Consider the following 20,966-nt stretch of genomic DNA (forward strand, 5'->3'; position numbering starts at 1 on the left):
AATAATTTTTCTTCACTCCTTAACAAGGCAAAGTGATTATATCCATATCCGTATAAATGGGAGGGGTTTTTTTGGGGGGGGGGGCCTCATTTAATTAAACACTGACCCAGGAATTATTTGATTTCCATCAAGGATATGTAAGACCAGCACTGCAATTCTTTAAATATGCTTCCTCCAAAGAAACTAACCATTAACTGAGACTCCCTCCAGGATGTTAAAGGCTCCTAGGATTAAATTCATTTTGCACAGCATTTAAGGCACTATCAGCCATTCTTAGGCCTTGCCTTCCAGTATGTTTTTGAACCTCCAAACAGAAAAAGACCAGTTGAGGAGGAGATATCTAGAGCTGTTAGTCAACAATGAGACAGAACATCATCAAATCATAAAGCAATACCCCGTGAGATATTATTTTTTCCCTAGAAAATCTGTCATTTTATATGCGGCTTCTCCGATCTTGCGGTCGCCTATCCGGGAGCCTTGACTATCTTTACCAGGCAGCAGAACCAAGCCATGATGTATTCACGGAATGAAAACCAAAAGTCATAGCAAACATTCAGTGCTTACTCTGTGCCTGGACTGAAAAGTCTCAACACTATTCACTCAATCTTCATACCAGCATGAGGTGCTAGATACTATTCTCCTACTCTTTACAGACAAGAAAACAGGGACAGACTAGTTGAGTGACAACATCCCAAGACACACATCCTCTAAATGGTAAGCCAGAATCCCACCAGGCTATCTGGTCTGGTTGTTGGCTTTGCTCTTGACCCTATGTTACATTAAGCTCACTTTCTTATGAGCTCAACTGGGGATCTAACACAGTGTCTCTCCTCCACTTTAGATAATTTTAAGGCTGCTAACAGCAGGCAGATCTGATGGAGGAAGGTAGACCAGGTGAAGTTATAGCTCACATCTTGTGGCCACTAGGGGAATAGAAAATCAAAAAATTTAGACAAGCTAACAAAACTAGAGGTAAGAGAGAGTTTGAATGTGGAAGCAGAGTATTCCTTTTAGCCACGAACACCTAGAGCCATTTCTGTAGGAGGCGGAGAAAGAGCAAAGATCACGTAGTTGGCAAACATTGGGCACGGTACACAGAAAACGTCTATGGGTAGGACATCATCAAGGATGACATCCAAAATATTTAACACCTTGTACAGCCTGGGCACTGGAACTGTGATCAGTCAGACTGGATCCTTCTACCCATGGCTACAGCATGGCCACCCTTGTGTGAGCAGCTGACTATCTCCCCCATTCCAAGGAAGATGAAACCGATCCAGAGAAGTAACTCATCCAAAGAGACATGGCAAGAGAACAGGGCCAGCGATTGTATATCATGGCGACCACGTTTACTGAGAAAACGTCGTCAGCTCACTGAGAATATAAAGAAGTTTGAAATTTTTAGAGAGCTTCCCCCACAAATATGGTTAAAGTAAAAAAAAAAAAAAAAAGGAATAGCATCTTGTAAGTGAATATCACATGAACTTCACGTCAGGGTCCATAAATCAGGTTTTTTGGAGCAGAGCCACACTCATTTCTGCATGTCTTGTCTGGGGCTGCTTCTGCATCACGATGGTGGAGTTGGGTGGCTTCCACAGAGACCACATGGGCAGCAAAGCTGAAAATATTTACTATCTGGCCCTTTGTAGGAAAAGTTTACCAGTTGCTGATGCCAGAAAATTTATTTAGGATAATTTCTTTCTCAAGTGATTAAAAAAAAGGCAGTAATGTACTCACAATTTACAAGTAACAGTCATTATAACCACTAAACTGTATAAATTCTAAAGGGTGGCTTTGTGCCAAGTGGGTCTGATCCTTGATGGACGGACTTTCTCTGATGAGACGGCCTTTCTACTCATCTGATTTTTATTTCTAGGTACACGGGATAAATTGAAGATTAGGGAAACATTTTTTTTTTGAAGTCCCAAATTTCATCTTAGTTGTACACCCTCCTATGCACTATAGGACTCCACCTAATGTCAAAAACAGGCAAAACCGATCCAGGTCGTCATGAGGAGGTCGTCATGAGGATAGCCTTTGCCTTCATGGGGAGGGCAGTGACCAGAGGGACACGCGGGGAATGCAGTGTGCCGTCGCGTCGTTTTTGGAGCTGGGAGGTTACGTGGATGCGTTCAGTTGGTGAAAATCTACCTTGCTGCATTGTAATGAGATGGTACATTTTACGATGTATGTTTTAGTATCAGTAAAAGTTGGTGTTAAAAGATGGGTGGTTTCTCTAATACTTGGTTACATGGAAGCCAACGTGTTCATTCTCAGATCTCAGAGATGCTTAGAACACTTGGGACTCCGAACCCGAACACTGCTCCGTGATCTCGTGTTGAACAACACAGGCTCCAAAGCCCATGAGGGAAGCCGGGAGGGTCAGCCTGTTTCCATCCCAGCTGGCCCCCTACCGCCAACTCCTGCTGGCTTCCGAGCACTGTGAAGTCCCCGGGTCCTGGAGAGCTGAGCAGGAATGCGGTAGCACCAGTAGGCAGTGCGTGGATTGGCCTGCCATCAAGGAACTTTTGACTCCTTAAGAATGTGAAGTTGGAGGAGTGATTCTGGCCACTCATGCTATTAAGGGAATGGAAATTTTAGCTTTAATAACAGACCATCGGTACCCCACGAGGAATTTATTTAGGGCTATTAAAGAAAAAAAGTTATTCAGGACACTCGTCAAAGAACAGCAAGGCAGATTTTGTTCGGGAACGCTACCGCAGCAGAAACTACCGTGAGGGGTTCTTCCATAGGGGACAGAGGTGGGCTCAACTCTGGAGGCAACAAGGAAAAGTGTAAAGTTACTGCCAAGGAGCAGGGTGGGGACCAGTGGCTGGAAAATCACTAACAGGAAGCATCAGGGGTGAGGGAGGATTTGGGAAGGCAGGCCAGGGCAATCAGACAGCCCCTGGGGGACGATGGCGGGTAGAGTTCCATCACATATGGAAAATGATCAGATATCGAGGGTGGGAGTTCTGGGTGAACTGACCTATTGGCAAGACTGTTGCCACAACTGGACGGAAAATGCAGAGACAGACATACAAACCCAAAAGTCAGGGCTAGCTGAGAAGAGCGTTCAGAAGAGAAAACTCTTGAGTTTGGTCAAGGAGAACCTTTGTCAAAGCCACAGCAACTTAGAGCACGAAGGCTGCATCAGAGGTTTTTAGATGAACTTGAACCACAAAATTACTAAGACACCTGACTTTTTAGCTTTGTGAATTCATCTCGCCTCTATTCTCTAGCGCACTTGTTGAAGGCCTGCTGTGTGGGGAAACTCATTGGGAGGATCGTGAACTCCAGCAAGGCGAAGGGACAGTCCACATGACACCAGTGACATCAGCACGAGACTCTGAAGGGCAGGTAGGAAAGCCCGTGAAGGAAGAAGGGACATCCGACCACACCCGTGTCTTTTTCCCCTAAACTAGCAAGTGAGAGTGTGCATTCCTCCTCCTTCCCTCCCCTTGACTCCTCTTCCGTCAAGGGCCTTCACAAGTAGACGGACCACTGAGAAACGCAAATGAGATAACGTCACTCACTAAACTGTTGACAGAGCTTCCAGAGCCTGTCTCTGGTCTGGCCCCACCTCTCGGGCCCAAGCTGTAGGTGCAAAGGGCTCTTTTCAAAGCCCCAAACGGGACCAAGCAAGATAACACGGGATTACAGCATGGGCTTGGGACCCAGACTAACCAGGGTCAAATCCCATTATCCCATGAGCCCCTCTGTGCCTCAGTTTTCACATCTACGAAGTAGGGATGACAAAAGCACCCAGCATGCAGAATTTTAGAAGGACGCAGTGAGTCAACACAGGCCAAGTCCTTAAGCCAGTGCCCGGCACACAGCAAACCACAGCAGTGTGCCCTGGAAACATCTTCCCTCAGGCTCCCACACCTATTTCCCACCTGATTTCAGCCTAAATGTCACACCATTGACTCCTGGTCTGCCTCTCTCTGGTCACCCTCATGGCTCCTGTCACCATATTTACTCACTTAACGATCGTCGCAGTGACTTGATGTCTGTCTTCCCCACTAGTCCGCAGGTTTCATGAGGAGCAAGGCCACTCTGTCTACCCTGTGCTGCACCCCCAGCACCACTGTGGATGCTTTATTTAGGTGCTCATCATAGAACGTGTGCACGAACACGTTCTGGGTCAGAGCAGCAGCCCGTGTCACTGTGGAGGCACCGCAGCTGCCACCGGAAATGCGAGTAGCCCCTTGTGGGGGAGACGGAGGGGAGAAGCGATGCATGGGGCTGGGAGGGCATCTATGGTGGGTTCATAAAGGCTGGCCAGGGGGGCTATGGGAAGACCTGAAACAGAAATGTGGGCATCGGGGGTGTGATTCCCAGCACAGAGGGAGCCGGGGCAAGACTGGAGACAGGTGGCCAGTTGGGGCATTACCACGGCAGCCACAGATTTGGAGGAGGACATGTGCCACCATGCTGGGTTCTGATCTGAAATGATGAAGAAGGGTGGGGACTCAGTGACTTATGGATGGAGCTACTTCTCTAGAATGCCACTGACTTTCTTCCTTTATATTTATTCCTCTAAGGGGTGGGGTGTACAAACCAGACCAACCCCAGATAGCTTTGTGGCTTTATATAGGTTTTCTTGTTGACCAGGTGCCTGGATGGTTTGCTGAGCTCACCTCGTCCAGAATGTGCCCTTGCTGGGCTGTCACTTTAAGGACAGAAACCGAAGGGCTTCCCTGTGATGAGATTCTCTGCCACCTCACCCTCTTCCAAGGACCTGAAACCCGCTGAGCTGGAGGGTTTCCGAAAGACAAACGCACGTGGACAAGACCTGTGGGAGCCTCGGCCGGCCTGCGGGCTCTACCCGGGACAGGTGGAGAATCTCTCAATGGTGCTGAGCTGGGGGGGGGGGTGCCCCAACTCCGGGACAGAATGATGAGCAACTATCAACGGAAGACCATGAATGTCATTTTGTGTTTTAACTCAGCCTCTTCTCTCCTCACAGATGAGAAGAAAATCAGCTGGAGTCTGGCACTTGGAAGGTAGCAAGGGGGAGCTGGATGGAGAAGGGTTGAGTGGGTGGAGGCAGCATCAGACATGTAACCTGCACTCCAGAAGGTTCTGCTACGTCCTGGGCCGGGAAAGGGTCCTTGGGTAGCTCTCGGTCGGGGGGAGAGGGTGTGTGTGTGGAGGCAGGCGGTGAGGATCGGAAGTGAAGCACACAGAAGGGAAAACAATGACTCACAAGGCAACAGGGAACAGGCTAGGAGCAGCTCTCCCCACTCCTGTCAACCCCCACCTTCACCGCAGTGTCATCTGCTCTAAGGACAAACGTGACAGGGACTTACAGTTAAGACACTATTGTAGGCTCATCCTTCACAACCTGTGCTTGTGTGTATACACACACACACACAGAAATTTGAAAAGACGTAGTCCCCTCTCCACCTCCCCCCAGTCGTGCAAAGCAGGCATCTCCACGAGCCAGGAATGGAGCAGAAAGCCAAAGCCATGACTGAAGCTGAAGCTGAAGCTGAAGCTGAAGCTGAAGCTGAAGCTGTGGGCCAGCTGAGCTCTAGGTCTGAAGCAGCCAAGGGGATGGGCAGGTGCAGCTCCTGCAACAGAAGACACTTGACATGGCCGGGCAAGGAATGGGGAGCAGGTCCGGCTGCAACAGGGCTAGGGCCGAGACCCCCAGTAACCAGAGGACTCCCCTGCCCAGGCCACGTCCCAGAAGGTCCTTGACCTCAGAGTCGTTATCTTTTACTCTGCTCTGGAGAGGAAGCTTCTATGTCTCAGCCCGGAACCCAGCACGAAGGCCCTGATGACTGGAGCAAGGGACATGAAATCATATGCCAAAGTGAAGAGCCACGGGCTTCTGCACTTTAAAAGGCACTTATTTCAAATTATAGACTGGTCCAGAATCCAAGTTCTTCCTTTTTTTTTTTTATTATTTTTTTAAACATTTTTGTTTTTGAGACAGAGAGAGACAGAGCATGAACAGGGGAGGGGCAGAGAGAGAGGGAGACACAGAATGGGAAGCAGGTTCCAGGCTCTGAGCCATCAGCCCAGAGCCCGACGTGGGGCTCGAACTCACGCACCGCGAGATCGTGACCTGGCTGACGTCGGACGCTCAACCGACTGAGCCACCCAGGCGCCCCTCTTCCTTCTTAATGAGATCTACCGTAGGGGCTTAAGTCTCTCTCACACTTAAAATTCGTTTCCTGAGGTCAGAATCCAAGCTTTTTCATGCTTTGTCAATCCCCACGGAAGCTGGTGTTACAACTGTAAAATAGATTTCTTAGTTCATCTTCCTATGGTACATGCTTTGTACAGGTACAACAGTGCACATCAAATCTGGTATCCTTACGTTTAACACCGTGGGTAACGGATTTTCTGTGCCGTGACAGTCTTTTTAACCAACATTCACCACCTCTAATTTCTTTTGCTTTCCTCTGGTTACTGGATGATTAGGTGTCTCAACTTTTATGTATGAATATCAACACTAACACAGAGCTCTGTTTATCCAGACGCTGTCCTGAGTGTTACTTTATTTAACACAACACGAGGCGATAACGGGCAAAGTTTTCCAAGTGTTTTCTATGTGCCAGACAGGGTTCTAAGTGCTGTCTGTATTAAAGTTTCATTTTGATCCTCACAAAACCCTGCTGAGGCCAGACCGTTGTCACCCCCATTCAAAGATGTGGAAACTGAGGTTGAGAGGTTAAGTAACTTGTCCAAGGCACAGAGCTGGGAGACGGGTATTTGGATTCAAGTACAAATGGGCCGCACAGTATACCTCTGTTCCGCTGACATGAGCACTTCAACACAAACAGCTTTCTAAATATGGATTCATTCTTCAGGGAACACAAAAGGGAAACTGCCAGGTCGAGGTTATACAGCAGTGCCCCTTACCCCTGGGGGACACATTCCAAGATTCCCAGCGGATGCATGAAACCACGGTAGTTCCAAATTCTATATTGTTTTCTCCTATACACACATACCAACGATAAAGTTTCATTTATAAATGACACACAGTAGCGGCACCTGCGTGGCTCAGTCGGTTGGGCATCTGACTTCAGCTCAGGTCACGATCTCGCGATTCGTGAGTGTGAGCCCCATATCGGGCTCGCTACTGTCAGCACGGAGCCCACTTCAGACCCTCTGTCGCTCTCTGCCCCTCCCCTGCTTACCCTTTCAAAAACATTAGGGGCGCCTGGGTGCCTCAGTTAAGCATGGGACTTCAGCTTAGGCCATCATCTCAGTTTGTGGGTTCGATCCCTGTGTGGGGCTCTGTGCTGACAGCTCAGAGCCTTAGGGCCTGCCTCAGATTCTCTATCTCCCTCTCTCTGCCTCTCCCCTGCTCACGCTCTCTCAAAAATGAATGTTTAAAAAAACTAAAAAAAATTTTAAAAAGGCACAGTAGGATTAACATGGTAAAATGGAACAATTTTAACGATATACTGTAATAAAAATTATGGGTGTGTGGTCGCAGTCTCAAAATCTCGTTCTGTACTCGCCCTTATGTTGATAGGAGATAAAATGCCAACGTGAGCAGGTGAAATGAGGTGAATGATGGAGGCATTGTGACAGACTGTTAGGCTACTATTGGCCTTGGGACAGAATACGTTAGGAGAAAGATCATCTGCTTCCGGACCGTGGTTGATAGCGAGTAACTAAAGCCACAGAAGGTAAAACCACAGACAGACAGGAAGGGCTATGAACAATAAAGCTTATCGATACATACTGCCAAGTTCATTTGCAAAAAGGCCGTTATCAACTTACAGGCCACAGACAAGTTACAAAATTGCCATTTTAATTTTATCTCCCTTACCAAACCCTGGGTGTTGTGGTTTCATTAATTCGGTAAGTTGGATCTTGTTTGACACGGTTTTATGACCCTTGAGGACATTTTTCTAGAGGCTTATTTACAAATGATACTTCTTTTGAGAAGGTGGAGTTTTTTATGAGCAAGGTGTATATTCTGGTGGGTGGAGGTGGCCCTTCAAAACGAAAACCAATACCTAAGGAGGCCAGATGTAGCTCGCTAAAGACAGCAGCAAAGCATTAAAGGTCAAAGAATAATGTCATGTTTTGTTATAACTGCTCGTCAATATTTAACGATTTATTTCTTAAATTTTGGGTGATTTATTTATTCCTTCACACTTTTGGATATTGTTAGAATTTTCTGCAATGAGTGGAAACAGAAAAATGGAGGGGAGGGGAGGGGAGGGGAGGGGGGGAAGTGGCTGCAGTTAGTGCTTTTTGTGTACTCACAGGATCACCTAAAAGCGTCCTTGATTTTAGTGGAGTAAGAACCAATCAAGACTTCTTAGATGTGTATTACAATCTCAGAGATTGATAATGTGAGGGCATTTCAGAAGTGAGGACTTACCTGCTGATGGCCGGGCTCTTATAACAACGGACAACTGTCGAAGTCACCTTGAAAGAAGAGTTGCTGTTTTTGTGCATTTTTTTGCTGCCTAACAATTTTTCTATTTCCCACGGTTATCCTATTGGCTCAACCCAGGGACCAAATGTTTCTACATAAAATGTCCTAAGATTCATAAAAAAGTTCCTCTATAGAGATAATGCAGCTCTTTCGAACTCCTACAAACAAACACGTACTTTTTAAACTCCTGGGTCAGCAGCTCTCAATCTTTTTAGGAGTGTTGAAGATGGGGATGTTACACTTTGGGTCTGAAAGGAGGTCTCACCAAACACTGTAGAACCGAACTACCGATTGCTGTATTTTTCGCTGAAAATTACAGGGGACAGATATTCATCCCTCATACATTACTAAAGTGGTGTGAAAAAAATTATGTAACTTTTTAATATTGTAGTCAAAAAAGCTCAGAGGAAAGATTCAGCGGTTAAGGAGTTAAACGTGGGCAATTTGATGAAAGTTATTGATGGTATTTTTCACAGCATTTCCAAGTATTCATTTTGGAAGCTGTAGAAATTCAATTTAAGGTTAATCTATCAGCATCGAGAGGTACCAGGAACCTAACTTACTTTGTTGAGGATCTCAGCGTCACAGAGCACAGCCAATGAATTCTTTTTTGATCAATGCGCTGAACAGACAGCACCCCAGTTATGGGGGGAGGTGTTGAAACAGAATACCATCATAACACGATCACACGTACAGAATGTTCCCTACACCCTAACATGGAATAATAGTGACCCAGCTGTTCACGGTGTCCAATCATCTTTCAAATCTGAGTAGTCAAATGTATTGACCCTCCCTACTCCCTGCTTTGAACAGTGACCTTCTTTGTATCTGTCCTACATATTGAGGTGCAGTGAAAGGTTTTATTTGTAGAAATATACATCTGTCGGGGGCCTGGGTGGCTTAGTCGGTTAAGAGTCCGACTTCAGCTCAGGTCATGATCTCAGGGTTCATGGGTTCGAGTCCCACACTGGGTTCTGTGCTGACAGCTCAGAGCCTGGAGCCTGCTTCAGATTCTGTGTCTCCCTCTCTCTAGCCCTCCCCAACTCATGCTGTCTTTCAAAAATAAACATTAAAAAAAAGGTACATCTGTCACTAAACCAAAGTTTTAAAACCAGTAGCTCAGATCAACAGTCCATTTTCTGAGAAGAACAATCCCCAAAGAATTCACTTGGGAAGGTTGTTCAAATAAACTGAAGTTGATTAAAATACAGGTTTGTTTTTCCTCCTTCTCATATATATTTCCTCTGACCCACTCATTCAATGAAAAGTTCCAAATTAGTTTTTTCTTCCATCAAGGAGAAAATTCCAAATACCAATGACAATAGTTAAAATGATTAAGCAGTCTTTTCCAAGTGAAGAAAATCATCAACAAAAAGGCAACCTACAGGTAGGGAGAAGATATTTGCAAATCATACATCTCATAAGGGGTTAATATACAAATTATATAAAGAACTTCTACAACTTAATATCAAAAAAACAAACACCCCAATTAAAAAAATGGACAATGTGGGACAGCTCAGCCAGTGGAGGATTTGACTTCCAATCAGGTCATGATTTCACAGTTTGTGAGGTTGAGCCCCACATCAAGATCGCTGCTGTCAGCATGGAGCCCGCTTTGGATCCTCTGTCCCCGTCTCTGCCCTTCCTCTGCTCACTCTCTCTCAAAAATAAGGAAACATTAGAAATTTTTTCAAAAATGGGCAATGGACTTGAATAGACATTTTTCCCAAGAAGACACACAGATGGCCAACAGGCACATGAAGAGATGCTCAACATTGTTAACCAGGAAAATGCAAATCAAAACTACAGCGAGGTATCACCCTCATACCTGTTAGACTATCATTCAAAAAGACAAAAAATAACAAAGGTGTTGGCAAAGGTGTGGAGAAAAGGGAACTCGCATACATTGTTGGTGATAATGGAGATTGATGTGGCCATACTATGAAAAACAGCATGGAAGTACCTCAAAAAATTAAAAAATTGAACTACCATTCAGTTCTCTAATTCCACCTTCTGGGTATACACCCGAAGAAAACCAAACACCAATTCAAAGAGATATATGCACACCTATGTTCACTGCATCACTATTTACAAGACCCAAGATATGAAGCAACCCAAATGTCTGTCCACAGACGAATCAATAAAGATGCAGTATATGTATGTACGTGGGCATGCACACACACACAGGAGTATTAATCAGCCTTAAAAAATAAACTCTTGCAGTGTGCAACAACATGGATGGACCTAGAGGGCATTACGTTAAGTGAAATAAGTCAGAGAAATACAAATACCATAGAATCCACATAATTTCACTTGTATGTGGAATGTAACAAACACAAACAGAAACAGACTCCTAGAAACAAAAACACCGAAGACAGGTAAGGGTTGTGGGGTAGCCAGAATATAGGTGAAGGGGATTAAGAGAGAGAAAACTTCAGTTATAAAATAAGTCATGGGAATGTACATCTTGGGAATACAGTCTATAACAGTAATAACTCTGTATGGTGACAGCTAACGGGACTTATCACAGGATCATTTCCTGATGGAGAAGAATAACAAATCACTAGGACATAGACCTGAAATAGGATATTGTATGTCAAACTAAGTTAAAAAATGAGCCGTGTCAGACTCATTTTTAACTTGGAATATTATTGAACAAGCAAATAATTAAGTTTCAACATATCTGTACATACAGACAAAAATTACTTTGCAAATACAGGTAAAAGACCAATCATTTCCTGAACCAGCTCCTTGCCGGTATATTCAACCATCCCACGTGGTTGAGTAATAACCTGACAACAGAGAGATCAGTACATGCAATTCTGCAACCTAATAGGATTTAGGAGTAAAACAACTCTACACATTAAGATTTCTTCCAAATTCCTCCATCATATTGACTTTTTAAAAACTGTGCTTTGGTTTTCACACTGTGCATGCCTCCAGACATTCACTAAGAAATATTAAGAAGCAGGGGTACCTGGGTGGCTCAGCTAGTTCAATGTCCGACTTCCACTCAGGCCATGATCTCGCAGTTTGTGGGTTCGAGCCCCACATTGGGCTTGGCACTGACAGAGCAGAGCCTGCTTGGGATTCTCTCTCTCTGCCCCTCCCCGAATTGTGTTCCCCTCCCCTCTCTAAATAAGCTTAAAAAAATTTAAGAAGCATATGCAAACATGCCTAGAACCTCACTGGAAGGTATGATTTATGCAAGCAGATCACTCTGTCATCACAACTTGCCCATTGTTCTTACGGATATTTGTATCTTCAAAGCAATCCTAGAGATGAGGATAGGTATACGTAGCTGTGGTGTTAAGTGGTGGGGGGATGCCAAAGAGAATGGCTGAATGATTTGTTCCAGGTCTCGACGAGAAGTTGAACCTAGAACCTAGGGCTTCTGGCTTCCAGCCCAGAGTACATCCCACTGGGTTATGCTGTCAATCTGCTAATGAAAACTTCATTCCCAGAATTCAGGTTGAAAAGGGTATAGCTCTTTAAATACTCCGCTCCAGACAAGCACAGTTATATCAGGACGTTACATACAAGTTTAATAGGAAAACTGCCAAAACTAGCAAAGAGTGGCAGGGAAGCCCGAAAAAAGAGCTAAAGCAGAGTCTTTCACACCACGAGCAAGTGATTTAGCAATATCACAATCTCACTTTCTACTTACTGGCATCCTTCCTCCGCTTACCAATGCTTCTGAGGCACCAGGCAGATACTATCGCCCAACGCCACACTAGCCTGGGTGTTTGAAAACATGTCTGAAATAAACTTGTTATCACGTGTAACGATTTTTTAACATATCCTTATCAGAGCGCACAGAAGGATGCCTTAGGACCTGTACCCCTCAGCCCCTCCATGTGTCCACCACCCCATCAATAGTCACAATGGAACGAGAACCTGAAGCTCCCGCGTGCTTCCTCCACATCACCATCTTCTCCAACAGGGTCATGGTTACCTCGATGCCTAGCACCACTGGTTACGTTTTGCTCCTTACTGAACTTCATGCACACAGAATTGTCAAACTATAACTTGAACCTCTATCCTGTAGCTCAGCATTCTATCTCAGAGACTCACGTTTTTGTTACATAGCAGTCCACTGTAGGGTTATACCAAAAATTCCATTCTACCTGTGAGGGACATATGAGCTGCTTTCAGGTTAAGGCAATTATGCACATGGCTATGAACACTTTGTATGGGACTTTTGGTACACCTAGGAACATACTTCTTTTGGGTAGGTTACCTGGGAATGGAACTATCCTATCTATAGGGGGTTATGTTCAGTTTTCATCAATATTGATGATTTTCCAAAGCGGTGGCAACCACATATAACCTCACCAGAAGGTCCCTCTCAGCTCTCAGAACTGTGGGGTTGTATTTTATTCTTCACAAGTGGTAGCGGGATCCCACTACAATCTGTTTGCATTCCCCTGACGACCAGGGAGGCGGAGTCCTTTTTCACATGTTTACGGTCTACCCTTTCGTGAAAGGTACAGATCTACCCCCTGTGTTTCTACTGGAGGATCTTCTTATCGCTCTGTAGGAACTGTGATTCTGGACCCAAGCCTTTTACCAGCTGTAAGTATAGCAGACCTCTTTCCCCTGTTCCCAGCTTTTCATTTTTCAATGTCTTAACACATTCCCTTAATTCTATTGTAGTCTAATATATTAATCTTCATGGTGCTTTATGTTCTGTTTAAACCTCACTCCCTGTTATTTTTCTTAGAACCTTTACTGTTTTACAATTACAATTAGATCTAGGCATTCAGAATTGGCTTTTATGTTAAGGGCGGGACTTGGTTGATTTTTGTTTTTTTTAAATATGGACATCCTATTGGCCCAACCTCATTTACTGATCATCCTTCCTCCTGCTCCTTAGCAGCTTGAAGGCATGGCTTTTCACATGAAAATGTTGTATACAGGAAAAAATGGCCAAAGACCTCAAGCTTTCAGTCTTGCATTAACCTAAATTATCCTTGCATAATTCCTGGAGGAAAAGGGAGGCTTAAGTCCAAAGATGAAAGGCTTTGTTCCCCATGTCAACACTTCATCAAGTCATACAAAGTTCTTCTTCTTCTGGACTGGTCAGCTTTAGACAACAGAACACGGAGGAAATGATTTTTAAATCATCTCAAAATAAAACGATTATCATGTCATTTTATACCACAAAGAACTCCTCAGGTACTTCTCCAAACCCATTTGTTAAAATTTGCTTTGAAAACATCCATACTTCATTAACTCCACGTCAGCTAACCTAAAGAGCTGTCCCAGGAAGCAGTGGTTGGCTGACAGGGGTTAAGACAATCGGGTTTTGGCAGCGGTGGTCTCCTTAGTCTGATATCCCGACATAAAGTGTGCATTTCTGAGGCGGTCCTCAGACCCCCGTTTCTGGGACCATGGGGTTCCCGCTTACCTGCAGCACCCGACAACATCTAGAACGAGGTGAAGAACCTAGTGGGGAAATTGCAAGCCTCTACACAAACGGAGACTCTTGTTCTGTTTTTTTAATGTAGCCTGATACGTTAATCTTTTCCTTTGATATTTTGTGCTTTTTATGTTCCGGCAAGAACTCTTCCCCAGGAAACAAGTACAAATGATGGTCTCCTGCAATGTCCCTCCTCTTTTTCCCCCATCTACCAGCTCGCTAAGATTTGGCTCCCATCACAGTCATGGCATGAACTCAGATTTCTGGACTTCTTCCCATCTGATTTTCATTTCTAAGATATATTTTCAAATACTTCTTCGATGAACATCAATGAAGTTTTCCAAAACACAGTGCCTTGGCATCAAAGAGGACCCGCTTTTTATTCCCATGAAACCTCGAGGTAACCGAAGACAGAGCAGGGAGAAGAAATGCGATTCTAGATTGAGAAGAGGTAGAGTAGAAAATGGTGGATGGTTGGTCAAAAAAACAAAAAAACCCAAAAAACTACAAACTACTGGGTCACCTGGGTGGCTCGGCTAGATGTCCAGCTTCCACTCAGGTCATGATCTCATGGTTTGTGGGTTCAAGCCTAAGATCAGGCTCTGTGCTGACAGCATGGAGCCTGCTTGGGATTCTCTCCCTCTCTCTCTCCCCCTCCCCACTCGCTTGCTCTCTCTCAAAATAAACTTTAAAAAAAAATTAAAAAAAAAAAAACAACCAACCAGCAACTATGAACTACATGTCCATTTCTCTTCCCAGAGAATTCTGGCAATAACTTCAGTGGTTGGCTGGAGAAGGCATTACCTCAGAGACAGACCTGCATGGAACCTAGAAGGATGTTTAACCTGCTTGGGGACTGACACCCTGTTTAGCATCCACAATTTGATAACAATCCACCAGCAGGAATCAGCCTCACTCACCATACACAGCCAGGTGGACTTCTATGGAATGTTCTGGAAGTTGTCTAATGAAACTGCATAACGTACTGCCCAGCCTGGCTTCTTATCCAGTTACCTCAGAACCCCCTTTCCTATTTGCTCAGTATTGCAAGTAAATACTTAGAGAAATTAGTCGCTTATATTTACACTGAATTTTGCACACTGAGCTACAGAAACGATCACAGGAAGTTCACTGTATCACACAGGCAGCCTCCTTCCCCCCTTGGTATCTACTTGCCACAGAAGAAAGGTTTGCCTCTTCCACGTTTTATATGTCAAGCACAGGCTGTACTCTTCACTTGCCATGGAAAGTGGTTAAACACTATCAACATGTAACGTGACACAGTCTAGTATTTCCACCTAGGCTTTAAATATGTCAATTTTTTTCCTTTCCAAATTACAAAACATCCTTTCAATTAAGCCTCTTCTCCCAAATACATCCTCTCTAGCCAAATTCTGGCTATCTGATGCTTGTTGCCCAGCTGTGTGCCTTGAATACTATTCCCTTTGTGCTTATTTGGTTATGTCTGTAATGGGGATAATAGAACCTTTGAAGGTAGTTAGTTGTTCCATTTCAAGCATTGCTCAAGATTTTGGAAATACAATATTTTTCTTAATGCTAGTTATTATTACATATGCTGGAATATCGGAGAATACCAACTGGTAGACCAAGACGACTCACGGGACCCAGAAAAATGCCAGGGAACTCACTGGTGAGGGATAAAATGGACCATTTGAGTGGCTTTCCCATTTGTCCTCATCCTGCTGTGTTCCTTCAAGCTCTCCTCCCCAGGCTGCCCCCACACTGATCTCACTAACTGCTCTTCTCCTGGCCCGGCTTTCAGCAAGAAGAAAGTACTGTGGTTGCCGTGATGGCAAAAACAGTCAAGAGCTCACCATTTCTCAGGGCGGGACCCTTCTGGATTTAGGTGGGGAAGGCTGACAGATAAACCTCTGTTGTCCTACTTACAATTTTTTTTTTATCACAATAAAATACATAACACACTTTACCATTTTAGCCATTTTCAAACATATAATTTGGTGGTGTTCAGTCCATTTATGCCACTGGGCCACCACCACCACCATCCATCTCCACTTTTTCATCTTCCCAAAATGACACTCTACATATTCAACACTAACTCCTCATTCCCCACTCCCCACCCCCCCACCCCCAGTCCATGGTAACCCCTGTTCTATGTTCTGTCACTATGAACTTGATCATTCTAGGTACCTCATGCAAGTGGAATCATACAACACATTTGTCTTTTTGTGACTGGCTTTTGTACTTAGCATAATGCCTTTAAAGTTCACCCATGTTAATAGCACGTGTCGAAATTTCCTTTCTTTTTAAGGCTGACATTCCTCTGTACGAATATACCACATTCTGTTCATCAACTCATGTGTTGATGGACACAGGTTACGCCCACCTTTTGGCTACTGTGACTGAGGCCACTATGTACATGGGGGTATGAACAGGAGACCCTGCTTTCATTTTCTGGGTAACGTACCCAGAAATAGAATCCTGGGTCATACACCTTGCTTCTAAGAAAGGCATTATCCCTGGGCGTGGAAGTGACACACAACAATACCAAGTCTAAAGGATTCGTTCTCTCCGTTTCTCTAGGAAACATTCTCAGTGGCAGGAGTAAAGCTAGCTCCACATCCAGGGTACAGTGCGGCTTCCCTCTGCCTGTTCACTTGTGATAGATTTCAAAGCAGCATCAAGCTGTACTCCAGCTGAGTTTCACACACTGACAAGGAAGTTGGATTTCTTCATTAAAACAGGCTAATGAATTCTGTACTTGAGATTTTAAACTCTAGCTCCGTTGGTAAACACAGGCTTTCATTATTCTTGACTGAATTAAGAGGCATGTGAAAATGATCATTTCTGCACATCTACCCGTGCTCACTTTATCAGATTAATCTCATCAGTCTACTTTAACAGACTTCAGGATCCTTTAAAATGGTATGTTTTGAGGATAACAGTAGCTCTTGCTCTCCACAGGCCCACCTTCTCAGGCAGTTGTCTGGTTAGTACCACAAACCCCAGCATGATTTGGTCACATCAGTGTTTAGATGGGAAAACCTCCGGGGAGACCTGAGAGACAGGGGTAGAGCACAGAGGAAGACAGCCGACCATCTCCCCGGACTTATGGCTGACTTTGGGAAAGCCTCCAGACTCCCTGGAGAGCCCCCAATTGTCAGGCCTGAGACCCTCACCCCGGCTTGCCCAAAATTACCTCAGGTGCTTTGAAAACCTCCAAGGGTGCCAACCCAGGCCAAGTGGAAGAAAAAGATCAGAGGTGAGGCTGACCATATTAAATTCTTCACATGAATGGAATGTACAGCCAGAATGCTGGGAGCCAACAGACTTTGAGTGGGGTTACACAACCTACAGACTGCCTTGCACATTATCTCCTTTGATCCTCTTTGCCAATGCAGTGTGGTCGGATGGGCTCATGCTATTACTATTTTACAGCTAGGGAAACTAAGACTCAGAGATCAGGGGACTTGCCTAGAGCCCTACAGCTGGCTCAGGGCCAACAAGTCCGAGCCCAGTGTCCTTCCCACTACCCGTGCGGCTTCACAAGCATGATGGGACAACTTCCCGACAAAAGTCAGAACCACCCCCCCCCCCCCAAAGAATACACAGATGATGGGCTTGAAACGCAGATGCTACCCTTATTTTTCACAGAACTGGCTTCAATTTTGGTTCGCGTTTTACATTTTAGATGGCATTCTTGTTTGCGCATCTTCCGGATTTCCTCTGGGCCCAGCCGAGGCCCTCCCGGACAATTTCTTCCTATTCTCTAGGTTTCTGATTTAACTGTCAACACAACTCTCCTCAGCATTAGAAATGCAGCTGCAAGTCTCTGGAGGGAGAACTGACCTTGGCCAAGTGCACCCACCTTCCTCAAGCTCTCCAGTCTGCAAAGGACTGATCTGCCTTTTATGTGGGAGCGCACATCCTCATTTGTGAGGAAGAGCCGACATCCTAAATTAAACCTTCGGCTCCAAATATGAACCAGGAAGCATTCAGCTGTGAGCTGCCTCCCCACCATTCTTCATCTATATGCTCTGAGCCTCTGCGGGCCATCTTTCAGCTCAGTGCTTATTAAGAAAGAAGAGGAAAGTGACACTTAAACACACTATAAATAGTGAATCCACAATCTATCTGCCCCAGTGGCCAAGACTCATTAGATCTGAAACAGTCTGGCTTCTCACGCGAGAGACTGGAGCCCAATTACCACGGTTCACATACAAAAGAGACGATATTGCTAACATTAAAATTCCACTTTGAAGCTGTTTACTTGAAACGGTCCTGGGGTTTTCACCGGCTTAAAGAAATTCTGAAGGAAGTTTTTGAAATTAGGCCCCAGAAGGATCTAAATGAAGATTTCCAAAAGTAATCACTCAAAATTCTCAGTGAAAGAAAGCAAGTTCGCTTCAGCCGCCAGTTTCTCTCTGGCCCTGCCCCTAACTTGGCTGTGCATCTTTGGACAGATAACCCATAGCCTCCCTGAGCCTCAATTTCCTAAACTCTAAGACGAAGGGGCTGGAGGGCTGCTGAGGCCCGCCTACTCAAACAGTCCGACTTAAGAATTCCTTTGCTCAAACCTTCCAGGGCAACAGCCATGATGGATCCAAATATGGGGGTCCCTGAGCTGTCCCCCTTGAGCCCAGAGGGAGGCCACGCTTGTTCGGATGTGAAGTTACAGCAAGGGAGAGATGCTTGAGCACCAAGTTCTGCAGGGACCATTTGCTTCTAGTGAGACAACTGCGGAAGGACGTGAATTACAAAGCACACGAGGCCCGAGGCATGCTGTTCAGAGCTGCAGGGCAGGATTCGCCCACGGCAAGCTGGTCCACAATGGAACCTTCTCACTGCCTGCACTTTCCAACACCACCCAGGGGAGGGCTTTACCATCTTCCACCCGACCCCCTGCAGTTAGCTGCTGCTCTCCTCGCATTTTCTTTTGCCCTTTTTCTTGTTTCTAGGCAGCAGCCAGGGTCATCTTTCTATCTTGCTCCCACCCTAGAACCGCAGCAGCTCCCCTTTGCCGCAAATGGAAGGGAACCCCCTCACCACGCCCAACGAGGCCTAGCACCTTCGGTCTCTGACGGCCTCACCTGTGCTTTGTTCGTCCTTGCCCACAGAGCTCCAGGCCCATGGCCAGGCTCGCCTCTACGTGGGACGCACCTTCCTCTGCTCCTTACATTGACTGGACACATCCCAGGAATCTCAGCTTAGGGCTGTGATCCTAGCAAAGTCATCCCCCACTTTCCAAAGAAAGCACTTCTCTGATTCCCTGTCAGTACAGCTATTTGAGCCTAGGTAGCGCCTAGCAAGACTTGCCATAACACGTTTTTCTGCATACACGTTCATGGTCAGTCTTTCCACCTAGACCATAAGCTCCAGGAGGGGAAAGGTCTAGGTGAGCCTCAGTGCCTACACAATGCCTGGCATGTAGTCGCTGTTAAATATCTGGGGCGTAAACCAGCCACAGACCAAACCAACAATCGTTAGACTGGGCCTCAAACCTAGCAGTGCCCCCCACTCCCCACCACGTTTTATGAGAATTCCACGAGTGCACGTTCCCATGTTGGTGAGGGCTATAAAGTTCTTAAACCCATCAGAGTTTGGCAGCAGTAGGCTTTATTCAGAGACAAAGTTTTTATCACAGGTTCCCCAGATGCCAGCAAATCGGAGCCCCTGATGGCAGGCATCTGGGTCGCACAGGATTACCTTCTGCCTGTTTAGAATGTGCACCTGTGAGACGGGAGAGCAGGGTCCAAACTGTCAGCTCACAACACCTGCTCCTCATATGAACTCAACACACCGTTCTCTGGCTAACATCCCCTCACGGGCCCGCAGAGAATCTACCGTGGTGGGTCTTATCACTCATTCAGGAAGACAAAAATACCAGGGGGGAAAAAAAATTCAACAGTTTGAAAGTATGGCAAGGAAAACTACCGTGTCTGCTGAAACGATGTCTGTGAGCTTCACTACCAAGCTCCCTAAAAGAGGTACTGGGCCCCTGCTAAAATGGATCAGAAATCACCGCTTCCCACACAAGACAGAAACCAAAGTTTGGTACCTATTACACGAGAGCTGTTACACCAATGGTTTACTGAATATATGCATTTGAAAGTGCTAATGAGTCATCTTTTCCCCCCAAAGTTTTGAGGCTTGAATAATCCATTAGACTGTGTACATCATTTTGAGGGCTGGTTCCCACACCCATTCAAAGAGTAACTGTGGGATCATGAGTGATATGTCTAAGAAATGTCAAGCAGGAAATCTGCTATTGTAAGTAGAGTGCATGAATAAAATATATTACTAACAATTTTAGAATCGTAATTTGTATCAAGTTGTCTGCCTTTGTGCAACTTGCTTCACAGAGAGGAGTCTCTGAATAATTCATTATGTCCTTAACCGAGTCCCTAAAAAAAAAAAAAATCAGACATTGTAGATAAGATTCTATCCCTTAAAATGATTCCTACCCATCCCATTCCCACCCAGTTGAAGAAATCCTCCCCAGCAGCACAGGGGGAAGGACATCGTCGGGTCTCTGAATGTCACCGGAGACCATGGGTTTATGACTTTGGGAAACCAGCTGGTCAGCCACCATACTACTGGCAGGTTTGTTCCTACATCGCTCCAAACCAGCTTCCCTGTCCCCCACTCCGGTTCTACGTGGTCCTTCCCTGGGGAGCATCAGAGCACATACCTTCTTTCACACCCAACAGCCTTTCCAGTGTCTAATGACAGACAGCTCTGAGGTCTGCACACGTTCTCTTCCTTTGGTTAAATATTTCCAGGTCTTTAGCTCCAGGAGTCAGGCCTTCAATAATGTCTTTAAATAATAAATTATGAGCTAAAATGGAATTGGATAGCTTTTGTCACCTAATGCCCAAGAAAAACAAAAGTCTCCTCTGAGCACAGGAATTAACTCATCGGTATATGGCTCCAGGTACAGATGCATATTTAATAGATGTTTTCTAGTGATAAAAAAAAATCTTGCATTTTTAAAGTATCTTTCAGTGAAAGACCCAAATGTGTTTAAAATGGAAAGCTTCCAGGCAGTAAACAGAAACACGATGCCCAAAGGTGTTCTCATGAGCTGGCTGCTCAGTGCAAAAGAACCTTAGTCTCAGGGAGGGCTTACCCCAGCTGAGCTGAACTGCA

At 45.3% G+C, this 20,966-nt stretch overlaps 1 protein-coding gene across 1 annotated transcript in view; it reads right to left on the reverse strand.

Annotated features, from left to right (window-relative positions):
- The window catches only part of PRKCA (protein kinase C alpha), a 405,239-nt gene that overhangs the window by 174,408 nt on the left and 209,865 nt on the right, over positions 1 to 20,966 (reverse strand). The window lies entirely within an intron of this gene.

The sequence above is a fragment of the Prionailurus viverrinus genome, chromosome E1 (genome assembly GCF_022837055.1).
Source record: "Prionailurus viverrinus isolate Anna chromosome E1, UM_Priviv_1.0, whole genome shotgun sequence".
Lineage (NCBI taxonomy): Eukaryota > Metazoa > Chordata > Mammalia > Carnivora > Felidae > Prionailurus > Prionailurus viverrinus.